This window comes from Typopeltis vanoorti, chromosome 2, assembly GCF_054136105.1.
Source record: "Typopeltis vanoorti isolate ZY-2024b chromosome 2, IOZ_Tvanoo_1.0, whole genome shotgun sequence".
Lineage (NCBI taxonomy): Eukaryota > Metazoa > Arthropoda > Arachnida > Uropygi > Thelyphonidae > Typopeltis > Typopeltis vanoorti.
This window is the reverse complement of record NC_143550.1, coordinates 130,873,570-130,899,176: the sequence shown is the minus strand read 5'-3', so window position 1 is coordinate 130,899,176 and position 25,607 is coordinate 130,873,570. Positions and strand designations below refer to the sequence as shown.

The 25,607-nt window shown below is 37.9% G+C and overlaps 1 protein-coding gene across 1 annotated transcript in view; it reads left to right on the top strand.

Moving 5' to 3' along the window:
• LOC150109432 (uncharacterized) overlaps positions 1–25,607 on the top strand; it is a 334,156-nt gene that overhangs the window by 8,945 nt on the left and 299,604 nt on the right. The window contains exon 2 of the mRNA XM_090408164.1: positions 23,185–23,257. The gene's annotated coding sequence lies outside the window, so the exon portion shown is untranslated. The remainder of the gene's footprint in view (positions 1–23,184; positions 23,258–25,607) is intronic.

The window sequence follows — 25,607 nt, the reverse complement described above, 5'->3', positions numbered from 1 at the left end:
TACCCTGTTGTCGGAACTATACTAGAGGAAGTGGAATAGACAAAGGACCTTGGGGGTGATGACTGATAGCAACTTGAAGTTTAGGGGATATATTGCAAAGGTGATGAAGGTTACCCTGAGGATTGCTGCTATACTGAAGAAGGATGCTGACGACCAGTAGATATAGAAGGGTTGTGGTTCCATTGTATAAAACCCTGATTATACCACATTATTATTACTCCAAGACCTCATGGAGTCGAAGACTCATCTGGGAGGTCGTTTTATCACACACATCTCATCATACCGTGTCTTAAACACACTCAAACTCCGTGCAGACACTACATTCTCAGGCAAGGCATTCCAATCATTCACAACTCTGCACGAAAGAAACCTGCCTTTCACTCCCCTACTCACACCCTCTTTATACAGTTTCCAGGGATGACCTCTGGTTCTCCCCTGATCTCCCACTATTCTCTGTAGAACTTCTCCTCCATTGATCTTATAACAACCCCTTACCAACTTGTAGGTCTCTATCATATCTCCCCTCTTCCTCCTCTCTACCACATCTGGATTATTGTGTTCAGATTTGGTTGCTGAAATTTGAAGGGGATAAATTAACTTTGGAGAGGGTGCAAAAGGCAGATAACAACTTATATCAGGACTGTACAATGTTAGTTATAAGGATAGACTGAGGACATGCAGACTGCAGAGTTGAGTTGATAGAAGAAGTGGTGATGTCCCAGGAAGTTATGAATGCAAGTGGTGAGTAAGAAGGAGAGGAGTTGCTTTTTTGAGTGGAGGATGGTTGGACTTTGGGATGTGTTGCCTGATAGGATACTGAGAACATGAACAGTGAATGAGTTTAAGGAATGATATGTTAGATTTTGTGTCGCTTAAGATGGACCTCCTACAATGAGTCTTTTGATTCCATGGAGGCCATGAATAATAATAATAATAATAAACACTGTTATATAACTTTCTGGGGGTAACCCCCCCCCTAGTTCTCTCTTTCTTTCTCTCTCTCTCTGTCTTCAACATGTATTGGAAAATTTCTTTTATGTTAATCCTATAGAATCCCCCCTTAGTAACTTTTAAGTTTCTGTCATGTCCTCTGCCTGTATGGTAAACTTTATAACCCTCACATCTTCAATCTGTCCTCACAGGATCACTTCACAGACCTGCCACCAGTTTGATCACTCAACTTTGAATCTCTCCATCACAACCTCCTCATCCCCCCAAATCCCAGGTCACCAGGTCTGTGCACAATAGTCAAGATGCAGCCCAAATTATAGCCTTATAAATAATGATAATAACCTCCTTATATTTATTGTTCACATGTTTTTCCAACTTTTGCAATATGCTCTCTGATCTTCAACTTTCTGTCCACCATTAAATCCAAATTCCTAGCCTGTCAATTTTCTGTAATCCAGTAACGCAGTGGTGCACCCAGGGAGGGGGCCAAGGCCCCCCCCCCCCAATGAGAAAGGAAATAAACACTAGAAAATTTTCCAAAAATCTTTTCCTAATTAAAATTCTATTTTTTTTTTTATTTATGTTGTGTCTTCTATTTCAATACGACTTGTTATGTATTGGCGATCACTGCAGATGCTCAGTCATTGGTCGTGTGCAATGCGTAGTGTGTATTCGTAAATCGTCTACTCAACTCAGCCTGCTTGGGCCCCCTCCAAGATTAAATCATGAGTGCGCCACTGCAGTAACAGTCAATTTGATATACAGTTAATATCTTCAACCAATGCACATAATGTTACATTTTGTGACTTTAAATTGGCAGCCATTATTGTTTACCCTCAATGTCAAAGTCATTCCCTGTATCATTAATGTATAAATTAAACAGTAGCAGCCCTAATATAGAGCCTTGAGACACTCCACTAGTTACACTCATTCTCCTAGATTCCATCTGCTCCACCACACAACATTCTCTGGTGTCTGTCATCCATTCCCCTTCCCACTTTTGTGTCAAATTGCTCTAACTTATGTACTAGTTTTCCATGTGGTATTCTGTCAAATGGCTTTGTAAGTCCAGCAGTATCGTGGCATAGCCATTTCCCTTATCTAATTCTGCTGTCACTCTGTTGTAAAATGTGAGTAAATTACTAACACAGGACCTACCTTTTACAAAGTTCTTCTCCATCTATTCCTGGATTTTACCTTTAACTATCATTCCTGAGATGCTAATTGGTTCTGTAATTGCTGCTTCTGTCTTGGAACCAACTTTATATAATGGAACTATCTTATCCTTCTTTCAACTCTTGGAACCTTGCCAGAGCTTACAAGGGTGGTCGAAAAAGTTCTCGGCCTAACAATGAAAAAACGAATTTATAATTTCAAAATTATTTTTATTTGTCAACATAATCTCCTTTAAGACTAATACATTTATTCCAGCGATGCTCTATTACCATTATCCCATCCCTGTAGTGGTTCTCAGTAAAATCTGCAAAATACTCCTCTACAGCTGTGATCACCTCTTGATTCGAAGAAAAATGCTGACCAGCAAGGAAGAGCTTTAGTTTTGGGAAGAGATAGAAATCAGAGGGAGCCAAATCTGGGGAATAGGGTGGATGTTCTAACAATTCATGGTGCAGATCCCCTAATTTTCCCATTGCCAAAACACCTTTGTGGGCAGGTGCATTGTCCTGATGAAAGATAATTTTTTCTTCTGCAAACTGGGTCTTTTCTCACGAAATTTTTCGTCTAATCTGGTTAAAAGATCAAAATAATATTCCCCGGTTATTGTTTTACCCATTTTCAAGATAATTAATAAACAAAATACCTTAAAACACCATTCCATGACCTTTCCTGCTGATGGAACCGACTTTGTCTTCTTTGGCACTGAACAGCCGGCTTCTGTCCACTGTTTTGACTGCTGTTTGGATTCTGGTGCATAATGCTGAATTCAAGTCTCATCCATAGTAATAAATCGATGCTCAAAATCAGTTTCATTCTTGTTAAAACGCTCCAAGCACTGTTCATAGATTTGCATGCAAGTGCGTTTTTGATCTGCTATGAGCAAGCATGGCACCCATCTTGCGTGCAAAGCTTTTTCATTTGCAATTTTTCATGCAAAATATATCCTACACATTCTTTTGAAATGCCTATAGTCTTAGCAATTTCACACACCGCCAGTTATCCAATACCATATCGTGCACTTGATCAATGATTTCTGGAGTTGTTGTACTTTTTGGATGTCATTCATGTGGATCATCTTCAAGACTGGTATGGCCACATTTAATCTTGGCAGCCCATTTCTTAATTGTCGAAAACGAAGAAGAAGAGTGCCCATAAACTTTTATGAACTTCGAATGAATTTCTTTTGCTATTAAACCTTCTTTTACAAAGAATTTTATAATACAATACTCAATACTCTTTTTTATGCATTTCAAGGGATACAGAAAACACTTTTACTTCAGACAACTGTATAAAACAAACTACTTGATAGAATGACTTGCAATTTCACAGATGCTTATGACAGATGTACCAACTTAGAAAAATAAATCGTACCATTAGTTTTGTCATCTATGGTTGAGACCGAGAACTTTTCAGACCTAGACTTAGATTAAATAACATCATCAAGGGCATTGCCAATTCTCTTGCACATTCTCATAGCCTACAGGTTGGAATGCTATCCAGTTCTGCTTACCATGTTCACATTGATATTTTTCAATATACCGAGTACCTTCAGATTGTATACATCAATTCTGACATCACTCTCTTTCACATCAGCAACTGCAAAGTCTCTATTTGGATCATATGCTTTTTTAAAGTGATCACTTAGAAACTCAACTATTTCTTCTGCTTCTGTTGCTTTCCTACTATTAGCGATTATTAAAGTTATCCTTCCATAATCATTCTTGGTTTTACTTGCTATATATGGATAATACAAAGGCTTAAGGCTATGGTAAGGCTTTGATTAGGCCACACATGGACTATTGTGCTCAGATTTGGTTACCTGGTTTTCAGAAGGATGAAGAGATGTTGGAAAGGGTCCAAAGGCGATTGACTATGGTAGTTTCTGACCTCTGGAATGTCATGTATGAGGAAAGATTGAGAAGATGCAACTTGCAGAGTCTGGTGGACATATCTCCCCTCTTCCTCCTGTCCACCAGACTCTGCAACTTGCAGAGTCTGGTGGACAGGAGGAAGAGGGGAGATATGATAGAGGCCTACAAGTTATTAAGGGGTTGTTATAGGATCAATGCTGGAAAGGTTCTACAGAAAATAGTGGGAGATCAGGGGAGAACCAGAGGTCATCCCTGGAAACTGTATAAAGAGGGTGTGAGTAGGGGAGTGAGAGGCAGGTTTTTTCGTGCAGAGTTGTGAATGATTGGAATGCCTTGCCTGAGAGTGTGGTGTCTGCAAGGAGTTTGAATGTGTTCAAGGCACGGTATGATGAGCTGTGTGTGTGATAAAAGGACCTCCCAGATGAGTCTTTGACTCCATGAGGTCTTGGGGTAATAATAATAATAGTAATAATAGCACTCTTTTTGGGTTACATGTTAAAATTACACAGGATAAAATTATACTGCCAAAATTACACAAGGAAGAAATTACATATAGATAAAAATACACTAAGAAAAAATTACACAAATTTGAATATTCACACTGAAGTTTTTTACTGTAGAGTTTTTAAATTTTTATGATGAATTTTATATTTATTTTCAGATAAGAGTTCCGATAATATTGTAATACTTTATAAGACCTACCTGTTGACTTTAAATTCGATTAAAATATTATTGGTATTTTGTTGTCAAATTAGAGAACAGATCAGCAACTTCTAAAAATGTTTCTAACACTTCTTCTTCTGGCAAACGTGCAAGTGATTGTACCATTTTAATGTGTACTGCAAATGACTGATTGGATTCATATAGAGATTTTAGTCTACATTCATTTACTTTGCGTATAAAGATTGTGATAAGTGGAAAAAGCAGCCACCAATTTCGATGTTTTCAAACACGGTACGGAAAGCATTCACTGCTGCTGTTTCAAAATCGGGTCAAAATTTTTCGTGGTCGAGCTTGAGGAATTTTCTCCAGTAACATGTTCTGCATCTTCACGTATATTTCGTCCTTTTTCCCTGGTAGAAGAGCCAGTGGACAAGGAAAAGCGACGCCTGAATCATATTGGACATGGACACTGTATAACTGATAATATATTTCTGGAACCAGTTTAAATGTACCACTTTAAATATACGTTCCGGATCTTCTGCCCCGGAATCATGAATAATCCATTTAGAGTACTTCTGGTATTTCAAAATTTTTGTTATCTGGATTTGACGGAACGTTTCCGATTGTTTTAGCCTTGGATCTATTTAATCGCCTCGTCATGGAGGCGATTAAATAGATGCTTCTTCGGTAGGCACATTTTTAATCCGTCTGATACAGTCATTAAACTGTTAGCTATAATTGCACGAGCCGTTGCGCCTGGATTCGACATTTTTCTTTTCATTTGATTTGCAAGTTGATGAGCTTCAGATTCAAAAGTCCTATTAACATGACAGTGTTCTGAAGACTCACGGATAATCTTGTTATCTCTGGTATGGAGCAGCGATCGACAATGTAAAGTTCTAAACTTTGCACGACGCCAATGAATAGTTCCGATAGCAGTTTCACGGTGACGAACAAACTCGAATTCTTTGTAAATTATAATTTGACCACCTTTATTACTAACGCCGTACTCAAAATCAGCCATGGGTAAATTAAAAATTAATTTTAAAAAATCACGAAATTTATTAACTCGCACGGTATACACTAGTTGTATTACGAGTCACTAAACTAGAACTGAAAAATGTAAGACAAAAATTTACTTATATACCTTCACCCAAACAGTTCTTAGAAATTCTTGAGCAGTTCATGGTGATTAACAATTGTCAATTGGTTTTACCTTAGGAAATTATTCCTTGTAAATCTGAGGTAAGTACTAATTAGGGTAGCTGATCACTACATCATTTTGAGTATCCTCTCAACCACTTCCCTAATCCCCTTGCCCAAATCCGCACTAGTGATTTACCTCTTGCTGGTTATAAATTTTGTACAATTTTTAGTAAATTTTATTTTATGTGTAATTTCTTACTTGTGTATTTTTTCCTTTTAATTTTTTTCTTAGCGTATTTTTATGTATGTGTAATTTTTTCTTTGTTTTTTCTTCCCTGTGTAATTTCTTAATTTCGTAATTTCGAAATTACTTGTGTAAATATTTTCCTATTTTTCCTTTTAATTTTTTTCTTAGTGTATTTTTATCTATGTGTAATTTCTTCCCTGTGTAATTTCGTCTTCGTGTAATTTTTGCAGTGCAATTTTATGCCGTGTAATTTTTTCCTGTGTAATTTTGTAGGACACGCTCTTTTTGATTTTGGCCTTTCTTACCATACTGGCACCATACTTGCCTGCACTTTGTATTGCTTATGAGTATATGTAGAAAGTTTTTTTTTTCACTTGATTGCAAATTAAACTGAACTTTTCAAGAAATTATATTCTTGTTTTATCCTTTATCCAAGTGTAAACAGATCCTTCCCATAATGCATAGCATTATACCTGTCCATAAGGAAGTGCTTTCTATTATGGAATACTAAAGCAAGTGATGATGGAGCCTCCGTACCTCAGTCAGTATAGATGCTTTGAGGAACCTTTATCTGGTCTCTTTCGACTAAAGGTGAGTTAACCAGTCTCATACAGAGGTAGGGTTTTTTCACCTAGAAACTCGGATTTTTCGTCCCCCTGAACAGGCAAACCGGCCTTGTGAACACACATGGATTACAGTCATGAATACTTCCCAGCCATATACCAGTCCCAAGCCTGGATAAAATTGGGGGGTTGGGGAAAGCAATGGTGATCTACCCTGTAAAAACGTCGTCAAGAATACTTTGTGGGCAATGCCTACAAAGTCACGTACGGTCAGAAAATGACTGAAAGGGAAAAACCAGGAAGGCAAGTGATGTGAAGTCATTAGCCTCTATATACGAGTTGCATTCTTTGTTTGCTTACACTTGGATAAAGGAGAATATAATTTCTTGGCATCTTTAATTTATTATAAATACACCAAGTTTGCATGTGAAGTATCTTCATGACTAGGCTACTTGTATATAGAGGCTAATGACTTCACATTAATTGCCTTAATGTCTCATAATGCAAAGCACAGCTCTTTTCCAGTGTGTGTAATGCCATGCAGTATGGGAAGGGCCGCTATCCAGACTTGATCTTTATTGAGGCACTGTTAAAGTGCTGGGGGTGCCTTTCAAAATCTCACCAAGTAATCCTAAAGGATCACTACTAAACTCATCACTCCAGGACAGAAAACTTGGTGGTGACTCTACTCAGCTTTCAACTTTTCATATATTTTAAATACAACTGCTGAGATACTGAATGGCCTATAATTTGCTACTTCTGTTTTGCAGTCTTCTTTAGGCAGCAGAACTATTTTGTCCCTCTTTCCATTCTTTTGTACTACTTTCCCATAACTGAAACTTAAATTAAGCAGCTTGGTCAGAGGAAGTATCAGTTCCCTTATACATTCTAGTAATTCATGCACTGATATGCCATCTAATCACATGGCTATATTTGCATTAAGGTTCTGTATTATCTACCTGCAATTCATCTGCCTCTGTTCTCCCATCAGTCAATATCACATCTTGCCCTGCAATATCTCCACCTGGATGGTATGCCCTTCAAATTGGTCACTCAGTAACTAAACTATTTTATTTGCACTGTTTCCTTCCTCCCATTAGCACTTGTCCAAGTCATCTTTCTATAGTTATTCTTACTTTTATTCAGCACATGGTGAAAGAACGTTTGGGATTTCCTTTGGCCTTATCAGTATAGCCTTGTAAAAATAATCATAATTTGAAATTCTGAATATTTTTACGTATTGTTTATTAGTTTTAGTTTCTTTTTTAAATAACGAAACCTGTGGTGAGTTCATAATTAAAAGAAACACACGTATTAACCACAGTGAAAATTATTTAATTGTAAATATTTCATCCAAGTATCTTAGGACATCATGAGTACAGTAGTTTAAACAATAATAGGAATAACATACAGTTAGGGCGCATGATTACAATAGAATATCATTAAACGTGCGTAACGTGTTACAGAAGTAAAAAAAAAAAAAAAAACTATAATAATATTCACTTTTGAACCCAGACCAAAAATTTGGTTAAGATATGTCGACGACGTATTTGCAGTCTGGGATCATTCCGAAAATGAATTACACCTGTTTCTAGACAAAATATACCTTCTTCGCCCTCGCATCAACTTTATGCTAGAAAAAGAATCTCCACAGGGTATCTCCTTTCTGGATTTACACATTCAAAAAAAAAGAAGACCGGTCCATCGCCACGTCTGTCTTTCGCAAACCTACATTCTCAGGTTGCTACATTCACAATTCTTCCGCTCATCATCCATCTCAGAAATCTGGGATTATTAAATCAATAGTTTCCAGAGCACACAAATTCTGCTCATCTGAAGAATCTCTAAACCAAGAATTAGAAGTAATCAAAAATACAGCCATCCTAAATGGATATAATTCTAAAACAACTCAAAAAATCATCAGTCACTTTCCCACACATCAAACCAGACAAGAAGTCCAAAGGATTCCCATACCTTACGTCAAAGGCATCTCCAAACGTCTTTCTAAAATTATGAAGAAATACAATTTTGCCACTACTTACAAACCTATCAACCAAATTTACAACTTGTTACCTTCTCCTAAGAACAAACTCTCACCTTTGATGTTGCCTGGCGTTTATGAGATTCCATGCTATTGCAAATTGTCTTACTTTAGACAGACAGGTAGGTCTGTTTAGAAACGCATCTCGGAACATCAAGTCCACATTCGTCTTTTTAAAGCACAAAAATCGGGCCTCTCTCAACAGCATTGAAAATCCAAGCCGATCCATTGGGAAAAGTCTAAACTTTTACATAGATCTTTATATAAACATGAACGTTTATATAAAGAAAGTTCTGAAGCCCTACTACAGAGACCAAATTTAAACCGCAACGATGTTCTTACTATTCCTAAAGTATGGGAAATTGTCATACAAAATTCCTCAAGGTGTTCTAGAAACAAGTTTGCTAGTTTCTAGCAAACTTGTTTCTAGAACTTCTTCTTGCTTGTAAAATTGACCTTTCCAGGTGAAGTAACCTGATGCAATAACAAACTTGAACAATTCAACTATATCAGACAGAAATATTTGAGTTAGTAATTCTATTGTTTCTTTATGGGGAATGTTCGTGAAGAGGGAGACAATTTCGAAGCTGATTAACAAGTCAGTTTTTGACAGTTGAATGTCTTTCATTTTTGAGTGAAACTCTGTAGAATTTTTGATTGAAGAGACTGAGTGGCCAATGTGAGGACGGAGAAGGTTAGATAAGAATCTTGATAACTTGTAAGTTGGACTGCTGATACAGTCTACGATGGGTCTGAGTGGAACATTAGTTTTATGTAGCTTAGGTATGCCATAAATTCTAGGAGGTCTGGCATGGTATGTCTTAAGTTTTTGGATTGTTTCTTCATCTAAGGAGGAAGTTTCATTAAGTAGCTTATTTAATTTTCTGAGTTGACGTTTTGTAGGATCATAATCCGCGAAGAAGTAAATTCATTTTTCGGTGATATGAATTGGCAAGAACCACAGTGATATTTCCTTTATCAGCTCTGGTAATGATTATGTTTGTCCTAAGGACAAACTCTCACCTTTGATGTTGCCTGGCGTTTATGAGATTCCATGCTCATGCAAATTGTCTTACTTTGGACAGACAGGTAGGTCTGTTCAGAAACGCATCTCGGAACATCAAGACCACATTCGTCTTTTTAAAGCGCAGAAATCGGGCCTCTCTCAACACGGAATTGAAAATCCAAGCCATAGGATCCATTGGGAAAAGTCTAAACTTTTACATAGATATAAACATGAATGTTTATATAAAGAAAGTTCTGAAGCCCTACTACACAGACCAAATTTAAACCGCAACGACATTCTTACTATTCCTAAAGTATGGGAAATTGTCATACAAAATTGTGTAAAATAATTATTATTAGTTTTTTTTTTTTTTTTTCTTTAACTTTTGTAACACGTTACGCACGTTTAATGAGGTTCTATTGTAATCATGCGCCCTAACTATGTTATTCCTATTATTGTTTAAACTACTGTACTGATGATGTCTTAAGATACTTGGATGAAATATTTACAATTAAATAATTTTCACTATGGTTAATACGTGTGTTTCTTTTAATTAGTTTTAGTTTCATAACACGCATTGTCTGCACATGCGATGTGCCCGTTATTGAAATTATTTTGTCAAAGTGATATGTAAAGCAGTTAAAAATTTATGTATACTTACCGGATTTGAATAGTTGTGTTACTTTAAACAAAATTTATTGTAGTTTAAAATATTAAGTTTTGTGTTTTATTAAGACATTCTTTTGTCGCTAACGTAATTTGCGTGCTTGCTTGCCAGTTTCACGGAGTGCACATGCTCGCTGAGAAGTTTGATGTCTGATTGACAGCTGACAGAAAGAGTTCGATATCGAAGCAACGGGAGAGTAAACGAGGAGAGCGTTCGGAAGGAAATTAGAACAGAAGCCGGCAGATATTTTGATTTGGAGGAATTTGAGTTTTTTATGTGACAGTCGGAAGAAAATTAATAGTATATTCCGAAAAGGGAATCGTGGAACTATGAAGTTTTAATGTGGAATAAGTATTGATAAATAAAAGGGAAATATTGTAGTAGATTCCGAGAAGGAAATCGTAGAACTGTAAATTTTTTAATGTGGAAGAGTTAAGACTGTCAATAAACATTAGTGAATAAAAGAAGTTGCTATTTACGTTCTAAAGTAATGTTCGAGAAAACTCTGATTAGGAAGTTTCATCTGTATTAAGGACGCCGGATCTAGTTATTATTTACTACTAAAAAGAAGACAGAATTGAGTCAGGAAGAATTAATGTGTGCTACATGAGTGATGAGAAAGATCCTATGAAAATGAAGAATAACGTCATATATCTTCGGAAAAGGGCCTTGACAGAGAGAGAAACTGACAATGAACATTTTGTCATTGTGCAAAGTGTTTAACATGTTCATTGCCAATCACGCGATATCGCGCGATGCAAGTTCTCACCAAACGGCCGATCACGCGTTATCGCGTTGACGTCGCTAACTAAATAAAAATAATAAAAAAAATTTGGCTACCACACGAAATTCCAATTTTCAGCTTGGCAATGAAAGTGTTAAGTCTAGTCTTAAGTTTAAGTTTAATTTTAAAAAGGCCTTGGATCCAATTAAATTTGTAGTTAGTTATGTAATATTTGTTTGAAGTGTATATATATATTGCTTTTGTTATATTAAATGTATTTATTTTGTATTTTGGTCTTGAGTCATTGATTTATTTGGATTCTGAAAGAAATAGTAAAAAAAAAAGGAGGTCATTGCCCCAATCGGAGTGAACCCTTGTGCAATAAATAAATATATAGGTACGCTCGGAATTAAAAAAATAATTGTTGAACAGAGATGATCTCTGTAGACAGGATGATATTAAATAATTAAAAATTGTATAGTTAAACAATGGCGCAGCCGGTAGGATTAATATTATGATAATATCCTCTATATACAAATCTATTTTCAATTTTAAATTATGATTATTTTTACAGCCTTATCTGCATGGTAAGGTTTTCCTTACTATACCGGTTGCCTTTCATGCCCCTGTCTTGCACTGCTCATAACTTGCTGATCATGTTTTTCTTTATACTTAATGATGATATTCATGCATCTAATTCCTGTCTGATTTAATCTCCTGCTGCTTTCTTCAAATACTCCTTGACCATTTCCCCATGCACTGCTTCCATTTCTCCCCTCTAAATTCTTTGAGTCCTCTCCATTACATCTCAGGTAATTATCATTTGAAATTTCATTTCCATCCCTCCCTTTGGTCATTCCTCCTGCCCATCTATGTCTCTATAGCTGAAGTTTCCCATATTAATGACTCATCCTGTACTTATGCTGTTTTGCTAATGTATATTTTTGCTAAAGTGCCTCCGTAGCGCAATTGGAAGAACGATGGTACATTGCGCCTTTTGATTGGAATAAGCCTAAGTTCGATTCTCGTCGCGACGGGAGGAATCGTTATCTGGACGATTTCAATCGAAGGTGAGTTAGCCAATCTCATATGGAGGTAGCAGGGTTTTTTCTCCCAGAAACTCGGGTTTTTCATCCCGCATACAGACAAATCGGCCCTTCAGAACACACGCAATTTACAGACAAAAAATACTAGTTGTGATGATGGAGGTGGGCAGTAGATGGTGTTGATGGAGATGATTCGTAGTAGAGGTTCGGTGTAGTGGTTGAGACAGTTGTAGGTGTCCTCCCGCGATGAGTCCTCGGCCTCCTTGGAGGTATCAGGAATAATAATAATAATAATAATAATATATTATATGCATTCTCCTTTACATACTTTAGTACCCTATTTCAGACTTCATAGCCTTGAATGAACTGTCGTATGCATCCCTATTGTTCTGATGGTTTTTTTTTTATTTTGGTTTTAGTTCTTTTGCTATCATTAGCAAAACTCTCCTCCTCTCATTCTGTTTTCTCTGAAAATACTATACCCCTTCAAATTTTACCCCTATGTCTGTATTATCTTCCATCAATCAAGTCTCACTAACTCCTGTAACTTTTGGACAAGTTGAACTAGCCAATGCCCAAAACTTTTCTCTCTTATTTTGAGTACTTCTGGTATTAGCATATATAAACTGCGATACCACCTTCATTTTGCATCTTCCCTTACAAACCCAGAGAGCTATTCAGCATTATGTGATTGCTCGTACACTTACTAACTTCTACAATACATGCAGCCATACTCACTAGCATCCCACCCCAAAAAACCATAATTTCCTTGACTTTGCACTTTCCAACTCTCACTGAATAATACTTTCTCAAGATACTTCACTACAAATTCATTCAAATGTGAACCATCTGCCTTATACCAGTTATTCCATCCATTAAAATCACTCTACATATCCACACCACTTTTCCTGTGCAACCTGTGGACTGAGTCATTTGCAATCATAGCTCTTCTTTTTCTTTTCAGCTTGCATCTATCATGCCTTGACATAGACTCACAGTTTTTACTTTCTCACACTTCTTATTTGATTCTATCAGCAACTCTTAATATCTTCTTGCATACCATACTTGTCTCCTGTTAGATCATTAATACAAATTAAAATTATCATCTCTTTCCCTTTTCTTCTATGCATCCTTACAGCTTTGCTAACATCTTTAATCTTGGCTTCAAGATAACATGATTTTATCATGCTCCTCAAGCGCTTGTCATATCTTGAACGCATAATGTAAGTTCAATCATTATTCTCCCTCTTATCCTCTTTCACACACTCTGCTTTCTCTTCCTTCACATCTCTCTCTCTCTCTCTCTCTCTCTCTCTCTCTGTCTATTCCCTCACATTTCTCCCCTTCTTTTGCTTTTCTTTCATATTACCACTTGCGAGGCTCTCCAACTGTTGTATCTTATGTTTTGTTCTCTGAAGAATTCCACTTAAGTACACTATTTCTAGCATTGCTAACACATGTACTGCATGCATGCACCTTTTCTCACTTCCAAGACTTTACTTGCAACACCAACAACCTTGTCCAAATTCACACTTGCATTTTCTTGTCTTTCTTTGTTCAACTCACACTGGAATCATGGTGTCCTCACTTTTACATATCAAAGCCCTTTGCATTGTTGCTGTCATTATGCAAAGTTATTGCTAAAATTTAGGTCCTTATTTGCCATCACTCCAGACCTGTTATTTCCTCTGCCTCCTCTAAGATATCCTACTAGTTGTATACTCTGCATCTCACCTTTCCTTCCCAAATTTTAAAACCTTGTACTTTTCTATATTGAAGTGGTAATCCTACTCACTTGCCCGTTCACCCACTCTATTTGAGTCTTCTTGCAAAACCATAACATCTTCTCTACTCCTCATAGTTATTCCCAACTTTGCATTGTCCCAATTTCCCAATATCATTGACATGAAAGTCAATGATATTGGGAAACAGCAATGGCCTCTAAAGAAGCCTTTGCTAGTGATTAGTAACTTTCCACTAGTGACTTTTCTTCTTTGGGATACTGCTCTCCCATATGCAACTTACTGACATCTGTCAGACAGTGGGTCTGAAATCCAGTTAGCAATTAGCAACTTTTTATGTAGCAGTCCATCAAAGGCCTTTGCATAATTTAAATGTACTTTGTGTGTGTGTGTGTGTGTGTGTGCATTTTTTTTTTTTATAGATGAGTCTTTGGATTCCTTAGAGATGTCACATAATAATAATATCTGATCCACATACGAAAGGTCACATGACCTATAGCAGATTAGTGCCATCTCTCCTTCTGTCAACTCTGCCTTCTCCAAAGATTACAACCCTCAGAGAAGGCAGTGAGGGAGACTGTTCCAAAGGACAGAAGTAGATGGAATGAAAAAGGGGGCAGTGAAATTGGTTCAGTGAGTTTCAAGATGGATTGTAAAAAGGGTGTTAGCAGTGGCTCTTGTTTTAATGATTTTGGAGGAGAGTGGAGGAATAATAATGGCCAGTTGTCAGACAGTCAGAGCACTGTCCATGAAAGTATCGGTAGAAGAGGCACAAGCCAGAAACTGATTGTCTGTGAGAGACGGATCATAATTAGCCAGATTGCACTCTTCTGGACAGAATCGAGCATTGAGAGGATTTTGGTGCACCACCGCAAATATGGGAGCAATACTCCATGGCTGGGCAGATTTGGGCTTTGTATAGAGTGTGAAGTAGTGTCTTTTGCAAAAAAGTACACCAAGTTTTTTGCTAGTTGCAGAAGCTATAGTGGAAATGTGGTTCTGCCAGGAAAGATTTGAGGTGCAGGTCAGTCCAAGAAGAGAAATCTGATTGTGCTTGGATATTATAGTATTACTGTTGGTAAGGGAGAGGCATTCAAGCTCTTTCTTCTTCTTCTTCTTATTATTATTCAGGCCTCCAAGGAGTCAAAAGACTCATCGAGGGGAGGTCCCCCCCTGAGAAACACAAAGTCTATCATACCACTCTTTAAATTCACTGACCATTCTCGCTCCCACCACTCCATCAGGCAATGCATTCCACGGCTCAACCACCCTCCACACAAAGAAACCACTCCTTACCCTCTTGCTCACAGTTTCCTTTCGTAACTTCCAGGGATGGCCTCTTGTCATCACTCCTTCCCGCTGTTCAACCAAGCGAAAGAACTCCCCAGTGTCAACCCTGTAACCACCTCTCAACAGTTTAAAAGTCTCAATCATATCACCTCTCCTTCGTCTATCCCCCAAACTCTGCAGTCCACATTCTCTCAGCCGATCCTCATAACTATCCTTGTACAGTCCTGAAACCATCTTTGTCATCCGTCTTTGTATCCTTTCCACAGTTAATTTATCCCCTTCAAATCCTGGGGACCAAATCTGAGAACAATAGTCCAAGTGTGGTCTGATCAGAGACTTATACAATGGAATGATAACCCTCTTATCTCTGCAGGTCAGTGTCCTTCTCATAATAGCAGCAATCCTCTGTGTTACCTTCACCACCTTTGCAATATGTTCCCTAAACTTCAGGTTTCTATCAATCATCAACCCCAGATCTCTTGTCTCCCCTACTTCCTCCAGTATAACTCCTCCCATAGAGTATGCAGCATCCCATCAATGTTTCCCAAACCTCAAGACCTTATGTTTTGCTGCATTAAAGCGGCATCCCCCATTCATTTGCCCATCTATCTAGCTTATTTAAATCCTCTTGCAGTGCTACCACATCTGCACTATTACTAATAATCCTTCCCAGCTTCGCATCATCTGCAAACAACTGAATATCCCCCTGCAATCCACTGGCTATGTCATTGATATAAAGGTTAAACAATATAGGTCCTAGTACTGAGCCCTGTGGGACCCCACTTGTAACTCTCTGCCTCCTGGAAACTGCTCCACCATACACAACTCTCTGATACCTATCAGACAGCCAATCCTGAATCCAGTTGACCAATCTGACATCCAGACCCATGTGCTGCAACTTAAACATCAGCTTATCATGTGGCACCCTGTCAAATGCCTTTGCTAAGTCTAAGAAAATTGCAGTATATGCCTTTCCCTCATCTAATGTTCTTGTAACTTTATTATAAAAGGCTAGCATATTGCTAAAACAAGAGCGTCCTTTCACAAATCCATGTTGATTCTCACAGATAACATTACCCTCATCTGCCCAATGCTGTATACGGTCCCTTACTACTTTCTCCAAGATCTTAACAACTACTGATGACACACAGACTGGCCTATAATTAGACACTTCCAGTCTGTTACCACCCTTATGCAATGGCACTATCTTACCTTCCTTCCATTCCCTGGGCACCTTTGCCAAAGCCAGACTTTCATTGAAAAGCCACGTTAAAGGCACTGTCAATTCCCTAGCACATTTTCTCAAAACTCGTGGTGAAATACCATCCAGTCCCACAGCTTTACTGACATCCAGAGTACTCAGTATCTGAAACACACTCTCCTCCTGTACCTCCAGACCTCGAACCAGTCCTATCCCTCTAGCATTAAAACTGACTCCTCTAGGATGAAATACTCCAATAAAGTGTTCATTGAACAATTCCACTATGTCCTCTGCATCAGTCACTCTATTCCCATTTTTATCCCACAATATCATTCTTCCACAGTCATTTCTCCTCCTACTGGCCACATAGCTAAAAAATTCCCTAGGATTTTCTTTGGATCTTAGGGCCAATCTCCTCTCATATTCCAGTTTCGCTTTCCTTACCACACTAGTCACTCTTCTGGCCTGTGTCTTATATTCCTCATGCATCTCTTCACCTGTCTCCTTATATCTCTTCCATAGCCTCTTTTTCGCATGCAATTCCTGTTTAATATTGTTTGTCATCCACTTTACTCCAAATTGCGTCCTCTTCTTCACTCGTGGTATACAACTTACCATTGCTGATAACACATATTCTTTCACAATTTCCCACGCACTAGCTCTATCTTGTGAGAGATTAGACAGGACTGTATTTTGGTGGCATTGAAGTTTACAAGGTTGTCCTTGCCCCACTGAGATATAGCTAGGAGATCTAGGTTCCAGTTGCTGGTCATGGTGGATCTTGAGGATTCTAATACTGCAAGGTTTGTTAAATGAAAAGGAAGAATGGAGTGTAGTGTCATCAGCAAAGCTATGGATAGGATTGGAAGTCTGAGAGAGCAGGTCATTTATATACAAAAGGAAGAGAGTAGATGAAAGAACAGAACCCTTGGGGATACTCCTGCATTGGTGGGGAAATCTGAGGAGAGTAAACTGTCCACCATGACATGCAGTGAGCGATCAGTGAAAAGTCAGCAATTCAGTTGCAGAATGAGGAAGGCAGACCATAGGATGGCAGTTTGTTAAGTAGGCCCCTATACCAAACCTGATCAAATGCCTTTGAAATGTTGAGGACAACCACATGAGTTTCTTCAAATTTCTCCATGGCCTGAGTCCAGAGTTGAGTGGTGTAAGCAAGAAGATCAGCTGTAGATCGTGAGTGGCAGAATTCATACTGCTAGTCACTGATTAGTTGGTGTGACTCAGGTGGTTCAAGAGTTGGTCGTTGATGACCTTCTCCATAGCTTTAGAGAGAACAGAAGTGAGAGCAATTGGACTATAGTTTGTTGGTTGACTTTTATCACCTTTCTTTGGGATGTGGACCTGTTTTGATGTTGTAGGGTAGATGCCAGTTGAACAGGATAGGTTGAAGAGGTGATATAGCATAGGTGTTAGTTCTAGGGGGCACAGTTTTTTAGCATAATATGTGAGATACCATCAGGACCAGATACCTTGTTTGTGTCCAAGTTATTTAGGATTCTTCAGATTTCTTTTTGTCAGAAGACTATGGGCGACATGAAGGGAGCTGTTCTTGATAGAGTGAAGGGAACTTTGTCCCATTCTTCAATGCAGGAATTAGAAGAGAAAAGTGATGCCAGTAAGTTGGCTTTGTCTTTAGATGAGGTAACTACAGTACCATCCGGATGTGAGAGTAGAGGAAAACTTGTTGGGCAGAAGTTGCGACCAATGGCCTTTGCCAGGGACCAGAAGGAGCGACTGTCATTTGGGCAGGAGGCAAGTTTGCAGCATTTGGCCCCTTTCAAAGTCTGACTTGGAATTGGTGATGATTCTTTTACAACTGTTGCAAGCTGTAGTGTGGGCAGCTGAAGTTTTAGTCTTGAGCCATTCGCGGTAAGCAGAGGTATTTTCTTTTACAGCCGTGGCACACTTTTTTTTGAGAACCAAGGCTTGGATGGCTGAGAGTTTGGAGTGTAATGAGGGATGAAAGCTTTCATTCCTGTGAGGATGATTTCTGTTATTCGGTCTGAGCTGGTGTTTGGATCAGAAGAGTAGCAGTAGTTGGACCATTGGAAGGGAGAATAGTAGTCACGGAGATCCTCCCAGTTGGTGCTTTTGTAGTGACTGTGAACTGGTGGATGAAGGTAGTTCTGTGGCAAAAGAGACTTGTATGAGGTTGTGGTTCGAGTTACCAAGAGGAGAACTGACAACCACAGTAAACCTTGAAGGGGAGTTTGCTAGGAAGAGGTCAGGTGTATTGGCAGTTTAAAGGGGGTTGTCAGGTACTCAGGTTGGAAGATTGATGATCTGAGACAGGTCATTGCTGATGACAAATGCCTCAGCACCCCTGCCATCTTGATCGGTGAAACTGGAGGAGGGAGAGCCAATGTGAGCTGTGGACATTGAAGTCCCCAAAAAGGATAACCTCACTATTGGGATATTTTGACTGTAGAAAGTCGAGCAGTAGAAGGAACATATGAAAAGGTCAGGTTGGTTTGGTAGTTTCTGTATTCATAAACCAGCAAGTGGTGAAAGGAAATATGAACGAGGAAACAGAAGTTAGGTATGGCAGAACGAGAGGTTGCGAGATAGATTACAGGAGTAACAAAGAGTGAAATTGCCAGAATGGAAGATTTGAAGAAAGAGTTATTCAAAATGAAAAACAATGAGGAATGTGCAGAGTGATATTAGTTTAGTGGAAATAAATGAAAGAGTTCAAAAGAATAGAATGAAAGAAAAAAAAAAAGGGAAAAAGAGGTGACAAATGATTCTAGAATAGCAGTGTATGGAGATTCCATTGTTAGAGGATTGGTTAATGACATTATGTACAGACATTATGTACAGACTAATGTACAGACTACAGACATTATGTACAAGAATTCATAATGCCTGCTATCCAGAAGGGAGAATGAGCAAGATAATTCATTTTTTGGACATGAGAAGGAAACAAGCAAGAGAATTAGTGGTGGTTGTGGGGACAAATGATTTAAGTGAACACAAGGAGAATGCAAGAGCAGATATTAGGAGGTTGTGGAGGAGAGCTAAAGATAACTTTATAGTGGGAAAGGGTGTCATTGTGTTGCTGAGGTATGACAATGATGAGTTGATACAGAGAGCCAGAATCATGAATGGTATGCTGGCAGAGCTGTGTGAGGAGAAAGGGGTGCAATATGTGGATGTATGGCATGTATTTGAGGGAAGAATGGAATTATACAGACCTGATGGATTGTATTTGAATGGCTTTGGAGTCAGTGAACTGGAGAAACTTGCTAGGTGGAAGTGCAGTGTGTGATGCAAGCAAGATATCAGAAGTAAGAAGTGAAGCGAAAAATCAGGAGAGTGGTATGGAAGAGACTGAAGTGTTTGGCAATGGAAACAGTGATAGTGTGAGAGGTAGAGAGAACAGGAATGCAAGAACAGGGAAATAGGGGGGGGACAGGAAGACATGTCATAGGGAGAGTGAATGTTGGAAGTAGTAGAGAATGTATGGGGATGATCAGTATAGAAATGGAATAGATTGGGATGTGAGTTGGGTAGTTGAGACTGAGCAGATATATGTGGTAAGTTGTGATAAAGGTGATAGGACAAGGGCAGGTGTGGTGGGAAAATCACAACAAACAAATGGCTTCGATAGAACTGGTTATAGACCTAAAACTGAATTGCTGTGTTTATTTACAAATGCCAGGAATTTCAGAAATAAGGGAGATTTTGCTGATTGAGTTTATTCGCCCCAAAATTGTTGGAATAAGTGAAACATGTTTGAATGAAGATGATATCCTAATGGGAGTACACTATTGCTGATGATAGGAGGGGAATTATGTCCACATAAGGTACACATGGAAGAGAGAAATAGTGACGGTTGTTTTGAGGCAGTGTAGTGTGAGGTGGAGGTTGACAGGAAGACATATTTAGTTGGATGTTGCTGTAGGCCAGGGAATGTGGAGGGTGGTGATGAAGAAATGTATAAGCAACTTGGGTTAGTGAACAAGGGATTAGCATGATTATTATGGGTGATTTTAATTATGGTGGTATAGATTGGAATGAAGAAATAACATTTGGGAATAAGGAAAATGAATTTTTCGAGTTCTTAAGAGAAAACTGTCTCAGGCAGTATGTAAAGGAGGGCATGCGAAGATTGAGAGTTTTAGATCTCATCATTTCATCAGAGGATATAATTGTGAAGTGGGGTCTCCCACTTCACTCCAGTTGGTGAGAGTGACTGTGAAGTGATCACTTGGGTTGTGATTAGTCACATGAAGACTTCTGTGAGGAAGGGATATATGTGGAAGTACAAGGCTGGCAGTTATGATAAGCTTAGCAGACAGCCAGAAGCTGTAGCATGGAATGAGGAATTGAGCAGGAATGAAATAAATGCTGCTTGAGAACTAACAAAGATATACATAACCGCATCAATGTGTGAATGTATTGTTAAGATCAAAAAGCTCAATAAGGACAATGTAAAATGGATGAATGAGGGGATTAAGCATGACATCTGGAAGAAGGCACTTTGGAAGCAGCACAAGATGAATAATGATAATAATCAGTTGCACGAAGAGTATAAAGAGTAGGAAAGGAGAACGACTCATTTGGTAAGGACAACAAAAGTGCAGTATGAACAGAAATTAGCAAATCAGTTTAAGAAAAACCCTTGTGAGTTTTTCTTTGATATCGGCAAGTAGAAAGAAGAATGATTATGGTAAGATGATCGTAATGGATGGAAGTGGGAGATTGGTAACTACTGCAAAGGATATAGTCAAGGTATTCAGCAAGCATTTCATCAAGGTGTTTCATTGTCATTGTGAAATCAGAAGCTCAAGTGTAGGGAATGAAATGAGAGAAGATTTATTGGTGGGTGAGCAAGAGGTATGTGATCAATAAGGCAATAAATAGGACTTCATGACATATCACAACATATCTTAAGGGAATGCTCCAAGGAGTTAGCATTAGCATTGGCCTACCTGTTCAACAAGTTGTAGAACTGTAGAGTTGTATATCTGTTTGTAAAACCCAAACCTGTTTAAGGTAGGTTGTGTTTTACAAATTTGTTTATGTACTATAACAAGGTAACAAATGTATTGGGCAAGGGAGATGCATATGTAATGATATAATTAGATTTTTAAAATGCTTTTGATAGATTGCCACACCACAAGTTGGGCACTAAACTGAAGCAGATTTATGTATTTATTTGTATGGAGTTTCCTCCCTTTTCTCCCCCATCTCCCTATTGGAGCGAATTGAGCCCCATTATGGGGAGGTTAAGTATTTATGACTATAGATCCATGTGTCTTCATGGGGCTGGTTTGCCTATTCTGGGGGCAAAAAGCCTGAGTTTCCAGGTGAAAATACCCCCTATGTTTGTTTGAAACTGGCAAACCCATCTTTAGTCAAAAGAGACCAGATAAAGGTTCCTTACGTCATGGATGAGACTTTACCAGGTCTTTCCAACCAAATGGCTTCATCTACACCAACTGAGCTATGGAGGCTCTACTGAAGCAGATGGGATGGGATCATAGACTAGTGAGTTGGATAGGTGAATGGCTATCAGATAGTTGTCAGCATGTTATGTTTGGGTGAGCACTATCTTGAAAGAGGAAAGTCACTAGTGGTGTGCTGCAGGGGTCAGTTTTGGGACCTTTGTTATTTAATTTGTATATTAATGATATACAACTGTTTGCAGATGATGCAAACTAGGGAGAGTGATGAGGAATCAAGCAGATGTTGTGGCCTTACAGGAGGACTTGAATAGATTGTATGAATGGATAACAGTATGAAACTGTCAGTTCAATGTTGCAAAGTGTAAAAGTTCTGAAATTTGGTAGGCAACAATGAGAAATTTTGGAGAAAGTCGAGGAGAAAAGAGACCTTGGAGTAGTTTTGGACAAGGATCTCAAGTTCATGATGCAGAGGACCTTAACTTGTAGAAATAAAGAGGTTCTGTTTCCATTGTATAAAGTCTTGTATAGCCTCTGTAGCTCAGTAGGTATAGACGAAGCCCTTTGGTCAGAAAGACCTGGGTTTGATTCCCATCTATGACGTGAGGAACCTTTATGGTCTCTTTTGACTAAAGGTGAGTTAGTTGGTCTCACATGGAGGTAGAGGGTTTTTTCACCTGGAAATTCAAGTTTTTCATCTCTCTGCAGATTTATGGATTTGCAGTCATAAAATATATATACCTAATCCCTCATTAGGAAGGCTCTACCAAAGAGACGGGAGAGAAAGGGGGGGGGGGGAAACTCCATATTTTGAATAAATAAATAAATAATCTGGACTTATATGGATTATTGTCACAGATTTGATCCCCTGGTTTTCATGGTGATGAGGATATACTGGAAAGGATCCAGAAAAGACTGATTAAGCTCATAACTGGTCTTTGGGATGTGGAATATGAGGACAGATTGAGAGAATGCAGTTTGCAGAACCTTGTAAATAGAAGGAAAAGAGAGACAGAGAGAGAGAGGATATGATTGAGATATTTAAGTTGATAAAGAGTTGTTACTCTGTTAATGTGGAAAACATTTTTTGTAGATTCAGAAAAGGGGATAAAACAAGGAAACATCTGTTTAACAAGTGAACAACTTTTTAAGCAGGGACATAAGAAGCAGGTTCTTTGCATGGAGAGTGGTTGGTGAGTGGAATGTGTTTGACTGACATTGTGGTAAATGCCGATACATTGAATGTGTTTAAAGCATGGCTTGATGGGCTTTGTGTGTGTAAAACATTATTTGCCTCCTGTAATGAGTCTTTTGATTCCATGGAGGTCTAGTGTTAATGATAATAATAATCATAGTGAAATACAATAATAATATGGAGTATTTTTATTAATAACATGGTAATTTTGAACTTTTCTTTTAAGGTATTTTAATTGAATATGAAAAATGTGGGCAGTATAAAACAAAAGCCATTGATCTTTTGGATCTTCATCCTGGGTAAGTAATGTAACATGCACACATGCACACACGCACACACACAGAGAGAGAGAGAGAGAGAGAGAGAGAGAGAAAGAAAGAATGAGAGGATGAGATAATAGTTTAATTGACCAAACTGTGTTTATGTATTGGCTTAAGTCATAAACAAAATTGATGATACCCTATGATGAAATCTCATGCCCACTGGGACATCACCCTATTTAAACCTTGCTGTTTTTGTCAGATAATCAAGTGTAAAGTCAGTCATGAAAACAAACTCAGAAAACTAAAAAAAAACAAACTTACTAAAATAGGTTAGTATTGCTAAATAATAACATTCAGGCAATAGTGATCAGGGAAAGGAGTAGGTATGGTATTTATCACATATCACAAATATAAACAATTTCTAGTAGAATGATGTTGGCAGATTTCAAAATGGTAAACTGAACAATGACACTTATTGGTGCCTGTAATTGTCACTGCCCACTGGTTTTCAATATTTTTTGGATTCCTTTTTTATCCATTGCCAAGTGGTTCAACTCTTGCAAACTCTCTCTCTCTCTCTCTCTCTTTTCTGGATTGTCCTCATCTTTTTACACTATCATTCTACCGAACATCAAGGTTTTGATCTTTCTGCTGTGTATCCATTCTGCATATGTCCAAAAGGGATGAGTTTCCTTTTAATTATTTTCAGCATCAAATTCTTTTTCCAGTTTATTTTCCTGTACAGTTCCTTGTTTCATTACCTTCTGCATTCATCCAATTTGTAGAATTTTCTTTAACATAAAGGGCTCCAGAAATCCACTTGTCACTTTGTTATGGTGAGTTATCAGTCAGGTGACAAGTGAATTTTCAGCCTCATTTTTAATGCATTCAAAATGTATTGCCTTATTTTTTTATTTTATTTATTTTCAGTTCTAAACATCATATCATTCATTATCATATATAAACATATCAATTATAAACATTATCATATATAAACATATCAATTATAAACATTATCATATATAAACATATCAATTATAAACATTATCATATATAAACGTAAAAATTGCAAAATATTTATTAATAACAGGTGTAATTAACTCTATATTTAAACCAAACCTAGTTCAAAAACAGACCAGACTAAAAGTATACAATACATTAGCCCTACCAGTCTTAATGTATGGAAGCGAAATCTGGATAATAAAACAAAAAGACAAACAAAGATGAACAACTGCAGAAATGAAGTTTATGAGAAAAACTGCAAAGTATACCCTATTTGATCACAAACGAAACAAAGAAATTATGAAAGAATTAAACCAAGAACCAGTAATAGAAAAAATTAAAAAATATAAACATAAATGGATGGAACACGTTCAAAGAATGAAAACAGAAAGATTACCGAAACAAGCCTTAAAGTACAAGCCATTAGGAAAAAGAAAACCAGGACGTCCTCTTAAACAATTCAACGATGACTTCTAAGGCCGGAACAGGCCATGCTAGGCCTAAATCCTTGATACGCATGATAATGATCATCATCATTCATTATCAAGTTATTTGATGATGGGAATTTTCATTTCATCCAATGAATGTAATAAAGAAGTTTTTGTTTTCCACCAGGAGATAGTATCTTATGTAATTAATTTAATAAGTTAATTTCTTCACTGTTTGCACTTGCCAAAAGTTAGTTTGCATGGAGATACTCTTAAAGATATCTCACTGCTGTTTCTGAAATGTGGAGCAATTTCCATCTATGATGACAACAGCTGGTACTGATTATCTCTTGCCCTGTTATAAACTAAAACCTACTCTGCATCTGCAGATTTTTTTGAAATAAATAGAAAAGTATTCTCAAACAACATTTTGTTTTGTATAACTTGCAAGATTCGCCATTCTTATATAAATCAGAGATACTATTGAACAATGGCAACAACAACAACAAAATTAATTTAACAAGGCTATTATATAATACAACCGAAATAGCTCAGTTAGGAGAGCGTTAGACTGAAGATCTAAGGGTCCCTGGTTCGATTTCGAGTTTTGGCAGAGTTTATTTTATAGTGCAGATGTGGTAGTCATGCAAGAAGATTTGAATAAGCTAGACTGATGGGCAAATGAATGGGGGTATCAGTTTAATGCAGCAAAATGTAAGGTCTTGAAGTTTGGGACACATCGATGGGATGCTGCATACTCTATTGGAGGAGATATACTGGAGGAAGTAGGGGAAGTAGGGAAGCTGATAGAAACCTGAAATTCAAGGGACGTATTACAAAGGATTGCTGCAATAATGAGAAGGACGCTGACCTGCAGAGATAAAAGTGTTATCATTCCGTTGTATAAGACTCTGATCAGACCGCACTTAGACTATTGTTCTCAGATTTGGTCCCCA